A 24,120-nucleotide genomic window follows, 5' to 3' on the forward strand; every position below is an offset into this window, starting at 1 on the left:
TAGGTCAACTATGTGGTCTAGAATTTGTTTGTGTTTCAGGTTTCGCTGTCTAATCAGGCGGGCCTTGTGTTTGAGGAATTCTCCTCGAACAACGCACTTGTGTGCTTCCCAGAAAGATGTGATAGAAGTGTGTTTAGGGTCATTATGTTTTAGATAGTCTAAAATGGATTTCTGGATGTCTGCTTTTATCTCTGGGTTTTCTAGTAGGAGATCGTCCAACTTCCATATGTACGTTGTGGGGGGTATGTCCGGCCATTGTATGTTGCAGGTTAATGGGGCGTGATCCGACCACGTGATAGGACCAATTGTGCTTTTAGTTACCATGTCAAGCCCAATGGAATCAAAGAGGAAGTAGTCTATTCGGGAGTATTTGTTGTGTGGTGGAGAGTAATATGTGTAGTCCTTGTCAGTTGGATGAAGTGTTCTCCATACGTCATGTAATTGTAGATTTGTGATAGTTGATCTAACTGATTTAGTAATTTTACTGGGGATACTGGCTGAGCCATTAGATGTATCGACGCTTGCGTCAAGCGGTACGTTAAGGTCACCCGATAAGAAAGTGGGGCCCTTGGCAAAGTCTAATATTAGTTTCGAGATTCTTTTCATATAATGGTGTTGGTCTGAGTTTGGAGCATAGAGTGTGGCTAGTGTCAGTGGGTGGTCATAGAGCGTACCAGTTAAAAGTAAATATCTACCCTCGGGATCTCTTTCTATATGTGAGATTTTTAATGGGATGGAGTGATGAACTAGGATGCCCACTCCGCATTTCTTAGAGTTACCCGAGGCAAATAGCGCTATTGGGTACTGTTTAGGGTTCCACTTTGGCTCTCTGCCCTTGCGGAAATGGGTCTCTTGGAGAAAAAGAATATGACTGTGCAATTTGCCAAGTTCTCTCATTGCTATCGATCTTTTACCTGGGTCATTAAGACCTTTTGCATTTATTGTGGTGAGATTAAGGCTATGTAGGCCAAACTTACTTTGTGAATGTGACATCTTGTGTAGGAAGACAAAAAAAAAAAAAAAAAAAAGGGAGGAGAGAGAGTGAGGTGGCAAGCAAGTGAGCGCAGAGAGGGAGGGTACACTGCGGGGGAGAAGAAAAACAAGAGTTGCCTAACGTAGAGCAGACAACTGAAAGAAGTGGACAAAAGTGGGATGTAGAATAGTAAGACAAGGGGAAAGAAAAAGAGGGAGGTCTCTGTTGAAGTGAAGGAAGTAGCAGCTACTCGGGTCGTTAAAGGGAACCACCCGTGTAGAAGTAGAGGTGAGAAAGGGATAGTAATCCTCTGGCAAGTACAAACTTTATTACGTCATTGAATATTTCCAGGGTGTGGGAATTCCCAGGCCCTGAAGGTGTTACTGATATGGCATCAGGTAAGGGAAGGGGAGTGGGGAAAAGAGGCAAGTAGGGAGGGAAGAGGGGGAAAGAAGTAAGGGTGGAGAAAGGAAGGTAGAAAAAGGGGAAAGGTGAGGGAAGGAATGGAGGAAAAGGGGAAAAGGGGGGAGAGGGGAAGGGGAGGGAGGATAGGGGAGGGAGAGGGAAAGGGGAGGGTGGTAAGAGGGGGAGGAAGGGGATTGGGTGGGGGAGGGGTGAAGGGAGGGTAGGGGGAAGGGGGGAGGGGAAGGGAGGAGTGGAGGGGGGGAGGTAGGGAAGGGAAAGGGTGAATGGGAAAGGGAAAGGAGAGAAGGGAGGAGAAGGACTGCTGGGGAAGGGGTATACAAAATAATCAATTACTTTATAATCACACAACTATGCTTAACAGAGTATCAACATGAACAATTTTTAAATATCATCAAAAATAAGTGCAGTTTTCCGTGTCATCAGCGACACTAGCTATCATTTGCTAAATTAACTATAGCTATTGAGCAGTAGAGTGTGCCTTCTGAGGTGTTTTTGTAATTCTATTCGCCTCAAAGACTCATATAAGACCCAGAGTATTAGGGGGGAAGAGGGAAGTACGAGGGAGGGAGGGAGGGAGAGGAGGGGGACGGAAGATGGGAATGGAGGGAGGGGGAGAGGAGGGAGCAAGGATATTTGTTACATTATTTACGAGAGGTTGTGCCCAACAGAGTAGAAGCATAATTGTTTTCAAGTCTCAACATGAGAAAGGGATATTTTCAGTGTCAACGGCATAGTTATTAAACACATACTTACTACAAGCTGTAACCATATAGATTGTGGGTTCAGGGCGTACTGTAATATATATTTTTTTTTTTTTTTTTTTTTTTTTTTTTTTTTTATTTTATTTTTTTTTTTTTTTTTTTTTTTTTTTTTTGAAAACTAGTAGTTGAGGTGGCCTACTTCTACGGATAGACATTTATAGTCATTCAATTATAAAACGTAACTTTTGAAGCAGCTCTCTGTTTTTTTGTATCACACAAACTCGTTGAGGGCCCAGAGTAAAGGGGAAAGAAGGGGGGGAGGGGAGGACAAAGGAAGGAGGGGGAAATGGGGGGGGGGGAGGGAAGAGCAAGGGTGGGAAGGAGGGGAAAACAAGGCAGTCAATTACATTGTCATCACGAAACTTTGCCCAATGGGGCAGCATCATAAACCTATTCAAACAACAACATAAGTGCATGAAATTTTCTGTGTCAGTGTTATAACTAGACAACGCATGCGTACATTAAACTATAAACACTTTGCAATAAAGATAACTTTTGAAATAGATCTGTGTTTCTCCGTCACCCCAAGCACCCGTCACAGGCCCAGGGCGAACCCCTGATAACTGTGGAGAAGCAGTTCAGTCTCGTAACATCAGGGTCTCCCTGTTTGCAGGTGGGGGGGGGGAAGTCCCCGTCCCCTCCCATCTCGATAATAGTTAAAGGATACTGGAGTGTCAGAATCGGATGGCATGGCCACCCGTCACTGCAGATGGTGTGTGGTTAAACCTTTTCAAGCTTCAGGAGGCTGAGGTAGAGGCCTCCAGCCCAGCGTTCTGTGGGCGAGTTTCATCTTCTATTGAAAGACTGGACAAGAAGGCCCGAGCATCTGAGCCAGGTCGAAAAACTGCTGTCTTGTTGTTCCCTGTTGCAATTAGAGATACAGGAAAGCCCCAGCGGTATTGAATTTTGTGAGCCCTTAGCTTCGATGTTATAGGGGCTAGCTCCCTTCTTTTTAATAGTGTAGTTGGAGAGAGGTCAGAGAAAATCTGTAGTTCTTCGCCTGCGTGCTGGACTGGTTGCTTGTTGCGTGCACAGTTGAGTACCTCCTCTTTGTCTTTAAAATTTAGAAAACGGACTATAATGTCTCTGGGGGGTGCCTTTGGGGGAGGCCTGGCTCGCAGAGCCCTATGTGCTCGTTCCAAAGGTAGTTCAGGAGATGTCGGGGTGTCTTTAAGTGTGCGGAACAGGCTTTGTAAATACCCCTCTATGGCTGGAGGGTGTATAGTTTCTGAGACACCTCTGATTCTCAGATTGTTGCGGCGCCCCCTATTGTCCAGGTCTTCTATTTTGTCGGATAATATTTGTATAGTCTCTGACTGTTGTTGGATTTCAAGTTGCATCTGTGTGACTGTTGTGGTGGTGTCAGCTTGTCTAGCTTCAGTGTGAGTCAGCCTGGTATCTAGTGAGCCTATATCTTTCCTGAGGTCATTAAATAAATCTCTCATTTCTCTGACTGCATTTTTAATGTCCTCTTTTGAAGAGAGTTGCTGTAGGTCTTCCCTTGTAATGTGCTGCATGATTTGTGTGTCTGTGATTTGCAAAGGTGGTAGAGGTGCAGTTTGGTGGGAGTCTGTGCTGCACTGATTCTCCAAAGTGTTATGTTCCACTTGTTTTAGGTAGCCACTCAGAGTGCGGACAGGCGTGTTTTTATCTGTTTTATTATTTTTTTTGCAAGGCATAACTGAGCAGGCCCCTGTTCCAGGAGAATGTGTGAGCGGATCTTGCCTGCTTTTTTTTTTTTTTTTTCTGTACAGCAGGTGTACTAGAGGGCTGTATTTGTTTGTGGAGAAATGCTAATCATGTAACACACTCTTTTTTTTATTTATTTTTTCTCCCTTTTTTTTGTGAGTAATAAATTATAATTAAGCCCAAAATTGCACCAGTGTAATGTCCAGGGAGCTTGAAAAAGGCCAGAGAGCAGCGTGGTAAGTGAAGTTATGTTTATATTTCTCTTATAGAGACCGCTGCGCTCCCTGCAAGCTGACAAGATGGAGGATTGTAAAATGCTGCTATGCAGCGTTTTGTAAAAGTGAAGGCGCAGGTAATTTTAATTACAGCTAAGTGTAAATGCCGGTCAGGGAGCCTGATCTTGGAGCTCAAAACTAATCAAGTCCAGACCCAATGATCTGTATATGCAGGGGTAGCGGTGTGTGAGGAGCGGAGCACATATGGTGTGACCGCGTGGCTTTCTGTGTGTCAGTGCTCGCTCCTTACCTTGTAGCAGTGACTGTGATTAGTCCTCCTCGATCCCTGTTATTAGGTCTGAGTTGTTCTTTTTGGGTCCGACCTGAGAGCGGTAAGTAGTGCCCGCAAAGGCACCTCCGGCACAGAAGGCCCCAAGCTCCGTCCGGTTTGCAGGTCCCAGTCGTCCTCACTCCTAATGCTGGGTATAATGGAACAGGCAGGCAGAATTTGTAGAGACCTGTCAGGCAGGAAGGTGTGCCAAATTGTCCCCCACAGATTTAGGGAAATGGGTTAGGAAAATGCCATATTTAGTGCATTATACTGCCAAAGAATTCAGGAGCTTTTTCAGAACACAGCCATTCGCCTGCGTGGCTAAGCTCCGCCCCCGCTACCTATCTTTTTAATCAGTAACATTTTTGGAGTAGACAGTCCCTTTAACTTTATGATCCTGGGACTGATTCTTTTTAATACTAAACTAAGGAGGATTTTTTTTAGTCCTGGTTCCTTTTGTATACATAAGATTTTGTTACATAATAGATTTCTTGTTTACACTTCTGATTTAGATTCCAATGTACTCAATGCATTAATAAAATTCAAATGTTTATTTTCCAATGACTTTAAAACCTTGTGGAAACTACATAAATATAATAAGTGAGACTATAATTCATGAGCTATGCATCTATGTTGACATAATTTCTTAAATAAAAATAGGACAGGTAAAACAGATATTCCAATATTGAAAAAAAAAAATGGGGGTGGAGGTTGTTTTTTTTTTTTGTTTACAAGCCAGTACGGCATAAATAAAACAGCTTTAAAATTATCTTTTTTTCCTTTTTCTTTTTAAACAAAATAGAACGTTTTATTCCCCCTTTAACTGTATATAATGTACTGGTTATGATCTGTAATTCTGATTTTTAGTTAAGTAATGCTGTTAAACTTTTATGGTGCTGCACTTAAACTATATGAAGGATCAACTCCATTTATCAATGTGCTGCTGTATCTAATTGACCTATAAATGTCAACTAGATCTTTAATTTATTTTTGTATATACATATTGATATAAACATCATATGTAAATAATTGCTTTAAGAAGGCAATGGTTAATTGCTTGTGTATAATTCATCATTTTAGTTTTGGTGGATGTCGTTGCAAAGACATGACATATTTTGAGGATTTAGACATTTAATTTAGTTGGGAACATTTCATCTCTGCTTGATACTCTATAAATAGCTGCATATGTTTAACATATTATTTTTATCAAAATTAAACTTCAATAATCAGTGGTTCAGGATATGTTTCAGAAACTGAGAGTTGAAGATGTAGTACCACATATAGGGAAATATTTTTGGTAGTTACTGGCAGGATAATAACTATAGGGGTCTCAGAGGCCCCTCTATGTGCCTTCTCTCTTGTTAAAAATGGCTCAGAGATTAAGGAAAGTGTATGTAATTGTATTTACAATATGGCGGCAGGGTTTCCAAGATGGCCATCACAGTGTTGCTGTACACAAAATCATGCCACCATATCTGAACTTGAAGGCTTCTCAAATATATATCCCCTGGCAAAAGAGTAGTCTGTGCCAGAGGTCAGCAACTTGTAGATCAGTCCACATTTCAGGATACAGTCAAGGATAAGGCTTGCAGCATAAAACGGGATGTAAGCAGGGGTTAAAACCAGAAAAGCAAATCAGAGACAAAAATGACAGGATGTTGATAAGATTGACCAAGCACTGAGAGGGTTTTTTTAACACCTCCCCCATAGGCCTCTGCAGCAAAACAACTGCAGGTTCACCTCTGACATGAAGGCTACAAATAGCGCCACCTTCAGAACAGGTAACACAGTTGACATTGTTAATATATGAACTAAAATGAGAAAAAAAATCCTCCATTAAAAAAACATTTGTATACAATTGGAATTCTTTAAAATAGGCAACAGTATTTTGCATAAAAATGTATTGCATAAAAGTGATTATTCATCCATAAACTTTAATAGTAGTAAATATTCTTAGTGAACTATAACATGCAAGTATTCACAAGTGACAATGTGTCCCATTTATCAAGCTGCAACAGCAGCTTTGGGGCCCTGGCCTTTAAAGCTCACTGAAACTATAGTTAAGTAGTAGCAGTCTTAAGACCACTGTTACTTAAGTTGTCCACCACCTGAAAGGTGGAGGATTTAAATCATCCTAATTCAATCCCATTGGGATGACTGATAGGCCTTTTTAGCAGCCGATTGCTTGTGCAATGTTAAATGCGGGTAGAGTATGCTGTCCGCTCACAGCAAGGTCTGGTGGACATGATTTACCGTAGAGAATCATGTCCACCCAACATGATAAATGGGGCCCATAGACTCAATCTCATGTGCCCCTTTTCTTTTCATTTCTCCTCATGAGCTTAATGTTTGTTATCCTTGTAAGGTAGGTCCAGGGAAGGCACTTCAAGGTCACCATTATCTGTGCAGAACTTTCAACAAATACAACCCATCTCTCTCCTCACATTTTCTTCCTTCGAAAACCCTCCAGCCTGCGATCCCATTCAGGAAGCGCCAGTGGCTTCAGTACAGTCAAACGGCTATGATGTTCTATGCCGTCCTAAGGGTGCTAATGCCCAATGAAGTTATGATGTCATAGAACGTCCTAAGGGCGGGAAGGGGCTAAAAGTGAATAGAATAAATACACTGCAAAAAAATATATTTCCTGAAGGAAAGTGTTGTTATATATTTCCTGAAGGAAAGTGTTGTTATATATTTCCTGAAGGAAAGTGTTGTTATATATTTCCTGAAGGAAAGTGTTGTTATATATTTCCTGACGGAAAGTGTTGTTAAGCACTGAGCATACAAATCAGGACATTTCAAGTGCGGTTTAGGAAATACAGTAAAACTTGCAAATTGCTGACAAAATTTTTTATTGGGTACCTTAGAGAATAGGACTGTTTGTCAGGAAATGAAAGAAAATGTTGCACTTGTAACATTATATAGAAAATCAATGCAGTATTCAAGCATTTACTTGTGTTAGTTTTTTATTTTAGTCCTAGAAAAAACTGTCAGACTGATTTCACCACAAAAAAAGCAGGTAAGCTTGCCACTTCTAAACAAAAACAAGATTTAATGATCAGATTATGCCTTAGGAAATAAAATACATTTGAAAGTACAATATATTGTAACTCAACTGAATAAAATATCAGCAAAATAGATTTGTTCTTTATAATACTCATATTGTTTAAAATACATACATCAATTATATAGCTCTGCTGTTAAAATCTTTATTAAGTGTATAACCCATATTACTCAGAAGTTCTTTATTGACTATTAGGGGCCGATTTATTAATATCTGTAGTGTATCATGTCTGACAGACATCACTGATTCGCCAAAAGCATGCGCTGTCAGCATTTAACATTGCACAAGCAGTTCACCAAAAGCGGCAGGGGGTGTCAATCAGCCCGATCGTATAGGATTGTGCGGATTGCAGACTGCAGCCTCAGAGACAGCAGACCAGTTGTGGAGCAGCGGTCTTAAGTCCGCTGCTTTATAACCGCTGTTTCCGGTGAGCCTGAAGGCTTGTGCGGAAACAGGGCCATTCGGCGCTTGATAATTCGGCCCCTTAGGCTGATAGTATTCATATTTAAGTACATTTATTGCTGTATAAAATGCATTTTTTTCAATTATCAGCCTCAGATCAACATGTATTATTTACTGTAGACTTCACATCTTTCAAAAATGTTTACGGCCTCATATCTTGCAAGTATTATTATTGTTATTATTTAAGATACAAGGAAAAAAACATTGGTCTCATTTAGATAGTTGCTGATAATCGACAAATAAAAACAGTAAAAATATTGCTTTACAAAATGTTTTAATTTTACATACAGTACATTGCATAAGCTCGACATGAAAACAGCTTAATGCATTGCATTTTACTATTTACACTAAGCATAAGGGGCCCGATCCAAATTTTGCGCTGCTTTGGTATCCTATATACGGCGTAACCTAGAAGTTACGCTTGTATATTTCTGCCTTCGCCCGTAGTTTTTTGGGCCATAGGCAGGTATACCAAACCAGCGAAGTTTGGTATCCAATATACAGCGTAAGGACTTACATGGCGAAAATGGAGAAATCTTACTCCATTTTCACCTCGCCACAAAATGCAGCCGTAGTAAGCCTTACGCTGTGTATTGGAGCCCCGTAACTCCCTAAACTACCTGCCAAATAAAACCTAACGCATGCGCAATGTCTATCTACCTGTCAACCGCGATCCCCCGCCGCAATCCCTAATAAAGTATTTAACCCCTAAACCGCCGCTCCCGGACCACGACGCCACCTACATTAAAAGTATAACCCCCTAATGTGATTCCCCTACACCGTCGCCAGCTACATTGCATACCCCCTAATGTGAGCCCCTTACACCGCCGCCATCTACATTACCTAACCCCTAACGTGAGCCCCTTACACAGCCGCCATCTACATTACCTACCCCCTAATGTGAGCCCCTTACACCGCCACCATCTACATTAACTACCCCCTAATGTGAGCCCCTTACACCGCCGCCATCTACATTAACTACCCCCTAATGTGAGCCCCCTAAAATACTAAACTATCCCTACCACTAAACCTAAGTCTAACCCTACAAATAGCCCTGAAAAGGGCTTTTTGCGTGACATTACCCCAAAGTAAACAGCTCTATTGCTAGCCCTTAAAAGGGCTTTTTGCGGGGCATGCCCCAAATAATTCAGCTCTTTTACCAGCCCTTAAAAGGGCTTTTGGCAGGGCTTTGTCACAAAGTAAACAGCTCTTTTGCCTATAATCTAAATCCCCCTACACCGTCGCCACCTATAATAAATGTATTACCCCCTAATCTAATCCCCCAACACCGCCGCCACCTATATTAAACACATTAACCCCTAATCTAATCCACCTACACCGCCGCCAGCTATATTAACTATATTAACCCTAATTATATTAGGGTTAATATAGTTAATATAGTTATTATATTATATATATATATTAAGTATAATAACCTTATCTAACTCTAACATCCCTAACTAAATTCTTATTAAAATAAATCTAATTAATATTAATATTATTAATTAAAATATTCCTATTTAAATCTAAATACTTACCTATAAATAAACCCTAAGATAGCTACAATGTAATTAATAAATACATTGTAGCTATTTTAGGGTTTATATTTATTTTACAGGTAACTTGGTATTTATTTTAACTAGGTACAATAGCTATTAAATAGTTAATAACTATTTAATAGCTACCTAGTTAAAATAATTACCAATTTACCTGTAAAATAAATCCTAACCTAAGTTACAAATATACCTACACTATCAATAAATTAAATAAACTACAAATATCTAAACTAAAATACAATTAAATAAACTAAACTAAATTACAAAAAAAAAAAACCCCACTAAATTACAAAAAATAAAAAAAAGATTACAAGATTTTTAAGCTAATTACACCTATTCTAAGCCCCCTAATAAAATAATAAAGCCCCCCAAAATAAAAAAATTTCCCTACCCTATTCTAAATTAAAAAAGTTAACAGCTCTTTTACCTTACCAGCCCTTAAAAGGGCCTTTTGCGGGACATGCCCCAAAGAAAACAGCTCTTTTGCCTGTAAAAAAAAACACAATACCACCCCCCAACATTACAACCCACCACCCACATACCCCTATTCTAAACCCACCCAAACCCCCTTTAAAAAAACCTAACACTACCCCCCTGAAGATCTCCCTACCTTGTCTTTACCCAGCCGGGCAGAACTCTTCATCTGATCCGGGCGATGTGTTCAATCAAGCGGCAAAGAATTCTTCTTCCATCCGGGCGATGTCATCAATCAAGCGGCAAAGAAGAAGTCTTCATCCCGGCGATGTCTTCAAGCAAGCGACAGAGAAGTCTTCTTCCATCCGGCGATGTCTTCAAGCAAAGCGGCATCTTCTTTCTTCGCTCCTCCACCGAGGAGCATCCATCCGGCACGACGACTGAACGAGGAATGAGGTACCTTTAAATGACGTCATCCAAGATGGCGTCCGTCGAATTCCGATTGGCTGATAGGATTCTATCAGCCAATCGGAATTAAGGTAAAAAAACCTGATTGGCTGATTGAATCAGCCAATCAGATTCAAGTTCAATCTGATTGGCTGATTGAATCAGCCAATCGGATTCAAGTTCAACCCGATTGGCTGATTGGTTCTAACTCTACAAATAATAAAAAAAAAGATTACAAGATTTTTAAGCTAATTACACCTATTCTAACCCCCCTAATAAAATAATAAAGCCCCCCAAAAAGAAGAAGTCTTCATCCTAGCGATAGAATCCTATCAGCCAATCGAAATTCGACGGACACCATCTTGGATGACATCATTTAAAGGTACCTCATTCCTCGTTCAGTCGTCGTGCCGGATGGATGCTCCGTGGTGGAGGAGTGAAGAAAGAAGATTGAAGATGCCGCTTGCTTGAAGCCATCGCCAGGATGAAGACTTCTTCTTTTGGGGGGCTTTATTATTTTATTAGGGGGCTTAGAATAGGTGTAATTAGCTTAAAAATCTTGTAATTTTTTTTTATTTTTTGTAATTTAGTGTTTGGTTTTTTTTGCAATTTAGTTTAGTTTATTTAATTGTATTTTAGTTTAGATATTTGTAGTTTATTTAATTTATTGATAGTGTAGGTGTATTTGTAACTTAGGTTAGGATTTATTTTACAGGTAAATTGGTAATTATTTTAACTAGGTAGCTATTAAATAGTTATTAACTATTTAATAGCTATTGTACCTAGTTAAAATAAATACCAAGTTACCTGTAAAATAAATATAAACTCTAAAATAGCTACAATGTATTTATTAATTACATTATAGCTATCTTAGGGTTTATTTTATAGGTAAGTATTTAGATTTAAATAGGAATATTTTAATTAATAATATTAATATGAATTAGATTTATTTTAATAAGAATTTAGTTAGGGATGTTAGAGTTAGATAGGGTTATTATACTTTATATAGATATATATATATATATATATAATATAATAACGATATTAACTATATTAACCCTAATATAATTAGGGTAAATATAGTTAATATATATAATATAATAACTATATTAACTATATTAACCCTAATATAATTAGGGTTAATATAGTTAATATAGCTGGCGGCGGTATAGGGGGATTAGATTAGGGGTTAATGTGCTTAATATAGGTGGAGGCAGTGTAGGTGGATTAGATTAGGGGGTAATACATTTATTATAGGTGGCGGCGGTTTAGGGGGATTTAGATTATAGGCAAAAGAGCTGTTTACTTTGTGACAAAGCCCCTCCAAAAGCCCTTTTAATGGCTGGTAAAAGAGCTGAATTCTTTGGGGCATGCCCCGCAAAAAGCCCTTTTAAGGGCTGGCAATAGAGCTGTTTACTTTGGGGTAATGTCACGCAAAAAGCCCTTTTCAGGGCTACTTGTAGGGTTAGACTTAGGTTTAGTGGTAGGGATAGTTTAGTATTTTAGGGGTTAAATAATTTAATATAGCTGGCGGCGGGGTAGGGGGATTAGATTAGGAGTTAATTAATTTAATATAGGTGGCGGCGGTGTAGGGGGATTAAATTAGGGGTTAATAATTTTAAAATAGATGGCGGTGGGGTAGGAGCTCACTTTAGGGGGTAGGTAAGGTAGATGGCGGCGGTGTAAGGGGCTCACTTTAGGGGGTAGGTAAGGTAGATGGCGGCGGTGTAAGGAGCTCACATTAGGGGGTAGGTAAGGTAGATGGCGGCGGTGTAAGGGGCTCACATTAGGGGTAGGTAAGGTAGATGGCGGCGGTGTAAGGGGCTCACTTTAGGGGGTAGGTAAGGTAGATGGCGGCAGTGTAAGGGGCTCACTTTAGGGGGTAGGTAAGGTAGATGGCAGCGGGGTAGGGGCTCACATTAGGGGGTTATAGATTTAATATAGCTGGTGGCGGGGTCCGGGAGCGGCGGTTTAGGGGTTAATAACTTTATTAGGTGTGGCGGGGTCCAGGAGCGGCGGTTTAGTGGTTAATACATTTTTTATTGTTAGGATAGTGAGGGGGGATAGTGGATAGAGGGTTAGACGTGTCGGGCTATGTATGGGAGGCGTGTTAGACAGTATGGGTGATTTAATAACTTAGTCAGGTTTTGCAGGCACCGGCAGTTTCTAAAGTGCCGTAAGTCACTGGCGACTCCAGAAATTTGTACATACGCAGATTTCTGGACATCGCTGGTTTGTCAGACTTACGGCACTTTAGCATCTGACGGAGACGTATATAGGATAGCTCGAGTTTCGAGCTGAAACTACGGGCGGCAGTGGTTCCCTCGCTTGCGCCGCAAACTACGATCTATATCGGATCGCGCCCAAGGTGTCCTTTTAAGTTCTTGTTATTAGAATTGAAACTGAGAATTGAAACAAAACTGACAAATAGTATGGCCATTCGACTCGTCTAAAGATTACGCTACAGGTGTCTGTCTCTTTGTTTAGTGTCTAAGGAAAAAAAACATTTACAAATTTAATATTAAGCTCTAGTATTCCAAAACCATACTGGGCATGTTTGTTTGTTTTTTTTTACTTTTAATATTTTTAAAGTATTTTTATTTTCATTGTCTGAGAAAAACTGTTTTACGATTTGATGAGATTTTTTAACTGAAATCAAGAAGAACAGTGCAGGAAAAAAAAATGTATAATAGGAAAGTGGCCAGAGCTGATATCATCTTTAATAGCAGGATATATTTCTATTCACACACTTGAGTGGAAAAGGGGAATTTTATAACTTGCGCTATATAGAGCCACAACAATCTAGAAAAATGGTGCATTGTAATTTTACAGAACTGGACTTCACTTGACAGAATAACAGCTTTACAAATAATATAAAACATGTGGGCTTGTGCATTCATTTTGTTATGAATGCAAATTTGTAACAAAAATATCCATTTCATTTTACCTGAACTAATATCCGAACAAATGCACTAACTAATTTAAAGAATAATGAATATAATTCATTGGTATATTTGTTTTCTTTAAATTAGTTGTATACTTACCTATAGCGCACTGGGGAGCCGCGCTAATCCTCTTCTTCTTTATAGACTCCAGGGCCATTTTAATAAGAACATTACTGCGGTGGATCCCAGACCCTGCGCTAAAGTGCTTTCTCCTTTAGGGCAGGTGAGGGGGGGGGGGTAATCCAACCTTTTTGACAGAGTCCAGGACTGCACTAATAGGAGAATTAGGCCCTGGACTTTTTGAAGAACATTTGAATTAGCGCTGTTCCCCCATCTGTGCTAAAGGAGAAAATGAAAAATTCCTATTATCTCACCATTTTTTACTTCTTACTTGATATACAGTATTTCAAAATGGCAGCACTGCTACATAACTGTCCACAATGGGATTTAATGTGTAGGCTACCTGCAACAGAAATGTCACAATTAAACTTTTCCAATTTAGACAGACTATGCCATTGTAAATTATTTATAATATTTATGATATAATATATAATATTTATTATATTTATTGATAAGAGCACTCAGTAACATTACACAGATGTTGCATTATAGTCCATATGGGAGCCATATGTTATAGTTAGGGATGGGCGAATGTGTTTATATTCGAATTCGAATGTTAGAACGAATGTTATTGTAGAAATTCGATTTACATAATAGAATGTTGATAAGAACAAATATTTGCTATTATCAAAAGTTATTTACAGTTTTCGAATGTCACTTTCGAATTCGAATGTCACATTCGAATTCAAATGTGACATTCGAATTCGAATGTGACATTCGAATATTACATTTATAAAACACAGTTGTATACTAAAAAATACTATTTCGAATTTGAATGTCACATTCGAATTCGAATGTCACATTCGAATTTGAGTGTTACATTTATAAAACACAATATTAGACTAGAAATACTATTTTGAATTTGAATGTGACATTCGAATTCGAATGTAGCATTCAAATATTACATTTATTAAACACAGTTGTAGACTAGAAATACTATTTCGAATTTGAATGTTACATTCAAATTCGAATGTAGCATTCAAATTCAAATATTACATTTATTAAACACAGTTGTAGACTAGAAATACTATTTGGAATTTGAGTGTTACATTCAAATTCGAATGTCACATTCGAATTTGAATATTACATTTGAAATTGAATGAATACATAGCTAAACATTCTATTATTCAAACAAATATTTTTTAATTTTATTGAAAAATTCGAAGCGAAAAATCGAAAATAGAATGTTATATAAACATTAAAAATTCAATTTGAATGAACAAATGTATCAACATTCTTTTTAAATTTTTAATTTTTAGAAACATTTGCTCATCATTAATTATAGTCCATATGGGAGCCATATGTTGAGGTGCATTATAGTCAATATGGGAGGTATATGTTGAGGTGCATTATAGTCAATATGGGAGGTATATGTTGAGGTGCATCACAGTCAATATGGGAGGTATATGTTGAGGTGCATTACAGTCAATATGGGAGGTATATGTTGAGGTGCATTACAGTCAATATGGGAGCCATATGTTAAGGTGCATTATAGTCAATATGGGAGGTATATGTTGAGATGCATTATAGTCCATATGGGAGCCATATGTTGAGGTGCATTATAGTCCATATGGGAGGTATATGTTGAGGTGCATTATAGCAGTGTTTATTAAAACTAAACTAAAATGACTATAAAAATAAAGAAATTCTGATGACTAAAATACGACTAAAACTAAAATGGCATTTTAGTCAAAAGACTATGACTAAAACTAAATCAAAATTTGCTGACAAAAACATTCTATGCAAGGTGTTATAATCAATCCATATCCAATTACTGCTCTTTGTAAAATTTACGAAACTTAATTTTATTAAATTTTAAGTAAAATAAAGACGTCATATACCACAACAGTTAAATCTGTTAAATCTGTATTGCATGTTCAAACCTTAATACCATAAATAACAACAGGTTAATAAACCATTACTCCAGGAGTATATAATGAGTTTGGAAGTTCTAGAGCAGTGCTAATATCGTTCTCGAAAATTTTAGAATCTGATCAACCCACGAATATGGGTTTAAGTTATGCTGTGCCTGTGCTAGCTGCAGAAACTTTTTGTTGTGTTGAGTTACTTGATACTTGTTTTAATTATTAACAGAGAACTGTTAAAGTTTTTATATTGGGTAATTTGTTCAATACAGCCAATACAGTTTACAGTTTTGTTTTTTTATATTTTAAAGTTGCACTTCTGTTTGTTAATGTAACTTGGTTTTATTTAATTTTAAGTTTAATAAAGATGTTACATATCACAACGGCTAAATCTGTGTCTGTATTGCAAACCTTAATACCATAAATAATAACAGATGTTATGTTTACCCCTGGAGTATATAATCAGTTTGCAAATTATAAAGAAATGCTTAAATAATGCATTACACTTTAACTAAACCCCTTAGATTTTAGTTGACTAAAATCTACTGGAGATTGAGTCGACTAAAACTAGACTAAAACTAAAACAATTCAGATGACTAAAATATGTCTAAAACTAAAATGGCATTTTAGTCAAAAGACTAAAACTAAGACTAAATTAAAAATTTGCCATCAAAATTAACACTGCATTATAGTCCATTTGGGGGCCAAATGTTGAGGTGCATTATAGTCTCTATGGGAGCCATATGCTGAGGCGAATTATAGTCAATATGGGAGGTATATGTTGAGGTGCATTATAGTTCATATAACCTGTGAGCCATGTTTAATAATTATCCTTTTGTTACAACTTTAAATTAACACACATTTGTAATATTTTCTATTCATAATATTTTAATGTTTTTTTTTTATATATATACTTTTTAAACAGTGTCCAACATTAACACACATGAAGAGTTTCAGTCCTCCCTTGAATCTGCTTCTTCTGCACCTCCATCTTGTTGTTGATCCCTTTCCACAGCCCTTTGCGGACTTCCAGGAACCAGTGCAGCTAACAGCCTGTTTATGCATAAATACACATACATATGTACACACAAATACACATACACATACATATGCACACACAAATATACATACACATACATACAGTATGTACACACACATACACATGCACACACAAATAGACATACACATGCATGTGTACACACACATACACATATATATGTACACACAAATAGACATACACATACATATGAACACACAAATACACACACATACATATGTACACACAAATACACATATACATATATACATGGTAACATACAAATACACATACATATGTACACTCAAATACACACACATACATATGTACACACAAATACACATATATGTATACATGGTCACATACAAATACACAAGCACATACATATGTACACACAAATACACATATACACATGGTAACATACAAATACACTTACATTTGTACACACAAATACACATATACATATATACATGGTAACATACAAATACACATACATTTGAACACACAAATACACATACATATGTACACACAAATACACATATACATATGTACACACAAATACACATATACATATGTACACACAAATACACACACATACATATGTACACAAATACACATATATGTATACATGGTCACATACAAATACACAAGCACATACATTTGTACACACAAATACACATATACATATATACATGGTAACATACAAATACACTTACATTTGTACACACAAATACACATATACATATATACATGGTAACATACAAATACACTTACATTTGTACACACAAATACACATATACATATATACATGGTAACATACAAATACACATACATTTGTACACACAAATACACATACATATGTACACACAAATACACACACATACATATGTACACAAATACACATATATGTATACATGGTCACATACAAATACACAAGCACATACATATGTACACACAAATACACATACACATACATATGCACACACAAATATACATACACATACATACTGTATGTACACACACATACACATACATATATATATGTACACACAAATACACATACACATACAAATAAACATACACATGCATGTGTACACACACATACACATATATATGTACACACAAATAGACATACACATACATGTGTACACACACATACACATATATACGTACACACAAATAGACATACACATACATATGAACACACAAATACACACACATACATATGTACACACAAATACACATATACATATATACATGGTAACATACAAATACACAAACATTTGTACACACAAATACACATACATAGATACATAATCACATACAGATATGCACCTACATACATATACACCCTTGAGCCTTTACCAGTCCAGTGCCTTGTAATATACCATATCCCTTTAAATCACTGTTAAAATATGTACTGCTGTAAAAACATATTTCAATAGAAAAGCATAGTTTTAATCTTAGTGAAGAACTTAGTGTAGAACTCCACAGTTTGACCTTTAGCTTTGCACACCTGCGGGTTAGCTCACCTTATGCTTAGCACAACCTTGCTTCAGCGCTCGATCAATAGCCTAAATTAGTTTTTCAGTGAATCCCTATGGAAGTCTATTTTGTGAGGGATTTACCGCATCTATGCTATCTGACATCCAGATGTAAGTGCGCCCTAAGCGTTGGCTCCAGCACTAACATTTTACTTTGAACCGGAAATATGAGCACAAAAATAAGAGCTCTATTGATTTAACTTTTGTGGTGTTAGTGCACAGTAGCACTAATATTTGTGTGCTTCCCTTATAGTCTAGGCCAAAGAGGGAATGATGTAGGCAGCCTCCATGGCAGACAATGGGATATCTAACATAAACATGACTGTTTTACCTAGGAATACATTACAAGAATGTTATCCTTTTTCAAGAGCACTAAGGGGTAGATGTATTAAATGTTGGACGGACATGATCCGCAGTAACGCATCATGTCCACCCGACATCTCTAAATGCCGACAGCATAAGTATCTGATCGCGATGATTGCTTTTTTTTATATATTATTTATTTCATATCCAACATTGTACAGGAAATATAATTAAGCACATTTGCTTTTATATTGCACCACGCAGGGTGAATTGTACAAAATAATATTATCATTCTTAACATATCCTAAAATGGAAACTAAAATATAAAAGCAACAGTAACTGTACACATGTTGGAGTTTTTCTCTATATTTTCTTACCCCCCCCCCCCCCGCTAACCACAAAAAAAAAAAAGTCACCCGCTGCTCTCCGTCTCTCACCTCCATTAGACATCATTATTAGAAACCAAATATCGTCTCAAGTAATATCTTAAACTAAGCTTTCTTATACACTTCTCTTTTAAAGAGAGAAAGAAAAATTACAATAAGCTTCTGAATAACTTATAGGAGCTAGGATATGTTTTTGAATCGTACCTGAATATAGCTTAAGTATAGGATTCCACTTGCTAAATAGTTCTTCGACCCTATCCTTAAAATAAAAAGAGTTGTTGTATGATTCAAAAACTATTTGTTGTAGAAGAAGATAAGAAAATTTGAAAAGTTAAGTGGGCGCGCATCCTTCCAATTTTTCAAAATCAAAAGTCTAGTTACCAAAATTATAGTGTTTAATAAACTTATATTCTTTGGTGTGGTCAATACTAAATTAGGGTGGATAAGAAAAATTATATGAATAGCTTGTATTTTAAAATTATCTTTATAAAGTTTTCCATACCATAGATTCACTTTGCCCCAGAATTGTTTAATTTTTGGACAAAAAAAAAAAACATATGTAAAACATCAGCATTTGCCAAACAACATTTCGGGCACTGTTGATTTATAGATGAGGAAAATTTAGATAATTTAGCAGGGGTTAGATATGCATTATGTAATAATTTAATATGAGATTCTTTCCAGCAAGGCTGAAATTAATATTAGCAGATTCAAATTAAGAAAAAAAAATTAACCAAAAAATGACTAGTTTATAAAAAAGCAATTGTCCTTGTTTGGCCAACATAATGTTGTATAAGAGAGAAATTGTACATTTGCCTACAGCAAATGTATTAATACACTCAGTTACCTCAGACCATTGAAAACCATCATCCCACCCATAAACTTGTGAGTCAATAAAATGGCGTACTTGAAAGTACGCAAATAGACTATGTCTAGGAAGATCAAACATATTTATTAAATTATTGAAAGAAAGGATATGGCCTGTGGGAGAGACTAATTGTTGAATATATTTAAGTCCTTTTTGATCCCATTCACGGTAAATAGAACAGTGGATTCCTGGAATAAACTGTGGATTACCTAGGATCGGTAGAAAAGCAGAAGATCTAAAGTCTATACACAATATATTACAACTTCTTTGCCAGGCAATTATAATGTTTTTAAATGATAATAGATTGGAGATGTTTGTCGGGAGTTTATTAACTGGGCAATGCAATAGAGCTTTTAATGAAAAATTATATGAAAAATTACTTTCCATCTCTACTGAAGAAATTGTATTTGCCTCTGTAATCCAATCCAATGCTATTTTGCCTAGGGTTGTTAAACTATATAATTTAATATCAGGAAGGGCGAGGCCACCTTCCATCTAATTTTGTGATAGTTTCATTATTGAGATATGTGCCCTACGCCCTTTCCACAAAAATTGAGAGCATGCAGAGTAAAATTTACGAAGCTCTATATTGGGTATAAGTAAAGGGAGATTTTGAAGTAGATAAAATATACAAGGGAATAGAATCATTTTAATTAAATTTATTAGTGCTAATAAGGACAAAGGGAATGCAGCCCAATTTTTAAGATCTGCAATCGCTTTTTCGAATACAGGTGGAAAGTTTAATTTGTACCACATATTAGGGTTTTTGTGGATTGTGATACCAAGATATTTAATACTGTCCGAATTTTTAAAGGGATGATCAGAGTAGCTCTTATTACTTTTTTGAATCCACAGAAGCTCACTTTTTTGAACATTAATTTTGTACCCCGAGGAGCTGAAAAAAGACAGAGATTTAAGAGTATTCAGGATAGAGTTAGTAGAGTTTTCTAAAAAAATAAGCAAATCGTCCGCATAGAGTGATATTTTAAAAACCACTGAGCCAATTTGTATACCTACAAGTTCTTGACGTAACCATATGGCCAGCAGTTCAATTGAGATATTAAATAGCAATGGAGACAGCCTTGTTTTGTACCTCGCCCAAGAAAGATTTTTTCAGAAAGATTACCATTTATAAGTAATGACGAGTATGGCTTCCTATAGATTTTTGAGATGAATTCAAAACAGTTTCCTTTAATACCAAAGCGATTTAATGAATGAAGCAAATGATCCCGAGATATTGAATTGAACGCCTTCTCAGCGTCTACAGATAAAATCGCTCTATCTTTGCCTATTTTCTCTTTCTTCTCTTTTTGGTTTGGGTTTTGATTCCAAAAAAAAATCAAATAATATTTCAACCTTACAGAGATTAGTAGATACATTACGGCCATACATAAAACCTGTTTCATCTATATAGATTATTTTTTGAAAAATGTTTTTGAATCTGTTAGCTATGATAAAGAGAATAATTTTATAGTCCGCATGTAGGAGTGATATAGGCCTATATGACGTAGGCTGTTCAGGATCTTTCCCTTTTTTAGGAATTAACGTAATGTTAGCTGCAGAAAAATAGTTTGAAATGTTAGTATCGGTTAAGAAATAGTCATTGTAGAGGGCATATAAAAGGTTACTTAATTCCTCAGAAATAATTTTATAAAACTCTATTGGAATCCCGTTAGGACCAGCTGCCTTACTCAACTTTGCATTTTTAATGGTAGATAGTATTTCATCCTTAGAAATTGGAGCATTAAGAATTTCTAAATCTAACAGGGAGAGTTGAGGGGTCTTTAAATTAGCCCAAAATATCTCTCTATTATACTTAAAAAAAAAATGTTCTGATACCTTGATTATCAGTAAATCTCGACTGATGGTCTTTAATGGCAGATATAAAATTCCTACCTTCATTATTCTTAATAATTTGAGCCAGGTATTTAGCAGAATTGCCATAACGGCCTTTAAAATGATTTGTAGATTTGGTTTCTGCCTCTAAGCATTATTGTTTAATATAAATATCCCTCTCCGTTCTACTTTGAGAGTATTGTACCCAATTACTCTTAGTGGGATGAGATTTGTGATAAGTGTTCTTAACCCCAGGACATACTTGAAAATGAGAGAAATCTAAATGTATCCTTCCTGGTAAAATATTTTATAAATAAAATAAAATAAATAAAATAAACTTGGTTAGACAGTTGTTTTTCTTTCAATAACCAAGTCTTTTTATAGTGTACCATATATGCTTTAATTTGTCCTCTAAGGACAGCCTTAAAGGCTTCCCAGAAAATTTCTTTTTTGTTAAGCTAGGACGAATTATTTCGATAATAATCCTGCCATTGATTTTTTAACCAGTAAATAAATTTGTTATTATTCGTGGGAATCTAAAACTGTAACCTTGAAAGTTTTCTCTTTGGCGTGAGTCAATATCTAACAAGATTATCGCATGGTCTGAGATAATGATGTCATGGATCTTGGGAATTAAATGGGACAATAGAATTTGTTCTGAAATAAGGATATAATCAATTCTAGAAAATGTGAAGTGAGATTTAGATTCACATGTAAAAGAGGAGGTATCAGGATATTTGATCCTCCAGATATTATTAAGTTTAAGAGCAAACTATTTTAAAGTATTTGCTTGCCTTATTATCTTGTCTCTTATTCAAAAACTTTCTATCAATTCTAGGGCAGAGCACCATATTAAAATCTTCTCCCAGTACCAATCTAGAACTACAATATGGATATAATTTCTTCTAGATTGTATCCCAGAAGGGCATTGTGAAATAGTTTGTTCCATAAACATTACATAAAATATATTCATAACCTCTGATAGAAATATGTATTATAATAAACCTATTATTAGGATCAAGGTCTGTTGTAATAACGTGATAGTCTAAATTTTTATTAAATAAAATTGCTACACCACATTTACGGTTGGTACAAGGAGTCGCTATTACTTTACTCACCCAGCGTGACTTAAGTTTCGGGAGTTCAGTGTCTTTAAGATGCGTCTCCTGTAACAACACAATATCAGGTGAATGTTTACCTAATTTGGATATAATCTGTTTGCGCTTTATGGGGGACGTTATTCCACCCACATTCTACAATAAAATTTTAATTTTTCTTAACATATTAATTCAAGAGAAACCAGAGGAGGGAGAGAGCAGGACGAATAAAAGGGGAGAAAAAAAAATAAAAAAAACCCTGAATTAAAAACATCTGGGTAGAAAAAAATTATCTCTTGATTAGGAAAGTGTTGTTAGGAGAGTGATATGGTTTTAGCCATCAACGCCCTGTTTGGCATGATAGTAGCTTGAATAAGAGGAATGATTTGCATCTGGGATTTTAAGGGACAGGAGTTCTGAGTAAAGAATTTAAATAATTCATTTAGTTTAAGTTAGAGAAGGACATAACAAAACAGTAACCAAAGTTTACATTCTAGTTTATTTAACAATAAAAAATACTACATTTAGGAGTAAGACTTTGAATAGTGTAAGCAGGGGGTGTATTGACCATGCAAAAGGATTTGAGAATTCTAGAAATGTTCTTCATGCAATGTGCACAAATGCTCGCAGTTTAGTAAATAAATTACCTAAACTTATTACAATAATGATTCAAGATAAGTTGGATTTGGTAGCTATAACAGAGACATGGCACAATGACTCTAAGGACTGGGAAACAGTCATTCCTGGTTACATTTTGTTTAAAATAAATAGAGTAGGAAAAGGGGGGGGGGGGCTCTGTTTGTGAAAGAAACTATTGAAGTAACTGAAATTGTAGAAACCAATGTCAATGTAGAAAGTTTTAAGGTAACTATAGAAACTTAAGCGAAACAAGTGTTTAGGATAGTGGTAGTATATAGGCCTCCATTACAGGATGAAGCATCAGATCAACTACCAACTGATGAAATAGCCAAGATTACAATGGAGGGCATGTTTATAGTAGTGGGGGACTTTAATATGCCTAATGTAGTCTGGGAAGTACCTGTTGCTAAATCAGCCAGAAGTAAGTATATTCAGGAATCTTTACAACAACTAGTAAATGAACCAACACATAAAGGAACTATATTAGATTTTGTACTTACAAATAGTGATATAGTATCCGAAGTGTCTGTGGGTGAGAACATAGGCTCTAGTGATCATTAGTCTGTATGGTTTAATATTAAGGCAAAGGAACTGTGCTGCCATAGTAAAACAAAAGTTTTAGACTTTAGAAAGACTGATTTTCCTTACATGGTCAAATACAAAAAAATTAATCTCTAAAAGGAATGGCACAGATTACAGGAGTACAAAAACAGTTGGAATATTTTAAAAATGTTATTCTAGATGCAACTAAAGACTGCATTAGGCTTGCTTGTAAAAGAAAAAGAAAACCAATATGGTTTTCAAAAGAAGTAGCACATGCAGTTAATAAAAAAAAAACATAGTCTATATCTCCGTATGGCCTTCAGGCTCGCTGGAAACAGAAGTTATGAAGCTGCGGTCTAAAGACCGCTGCTCCATAACTCGTCCGCCTGCTCTAAGGCCGCAGACAGAATACCCACCACCGCAGACAGAATACGATCGGGTTGATTGACACCCCCTGCTAGTGGCCGATTGGCCACAAATCTGCAGGGGGCAGCATTGCACAAGTAGTTCACAAGAACTGCTGCTGCAATGATAAATGCTGACAGCATATGCTGTGAGCATTTATTGATGTGCAGCGGACATGATACGCTACATTGTATC

Source organism: Bombina bombina, chromosome 3 (genome assembly GCF_027579735.1).
Source record: "Bombina bombina isolate aBomBom1 chromosome 3, aBomBom1.pri, whole genome shotgun sequence".
NCBI lineage: Eukaryota > Metazoa > Chordata > Amphibia > Anura > Bombinatoridae > Bombina > Bombina bombina.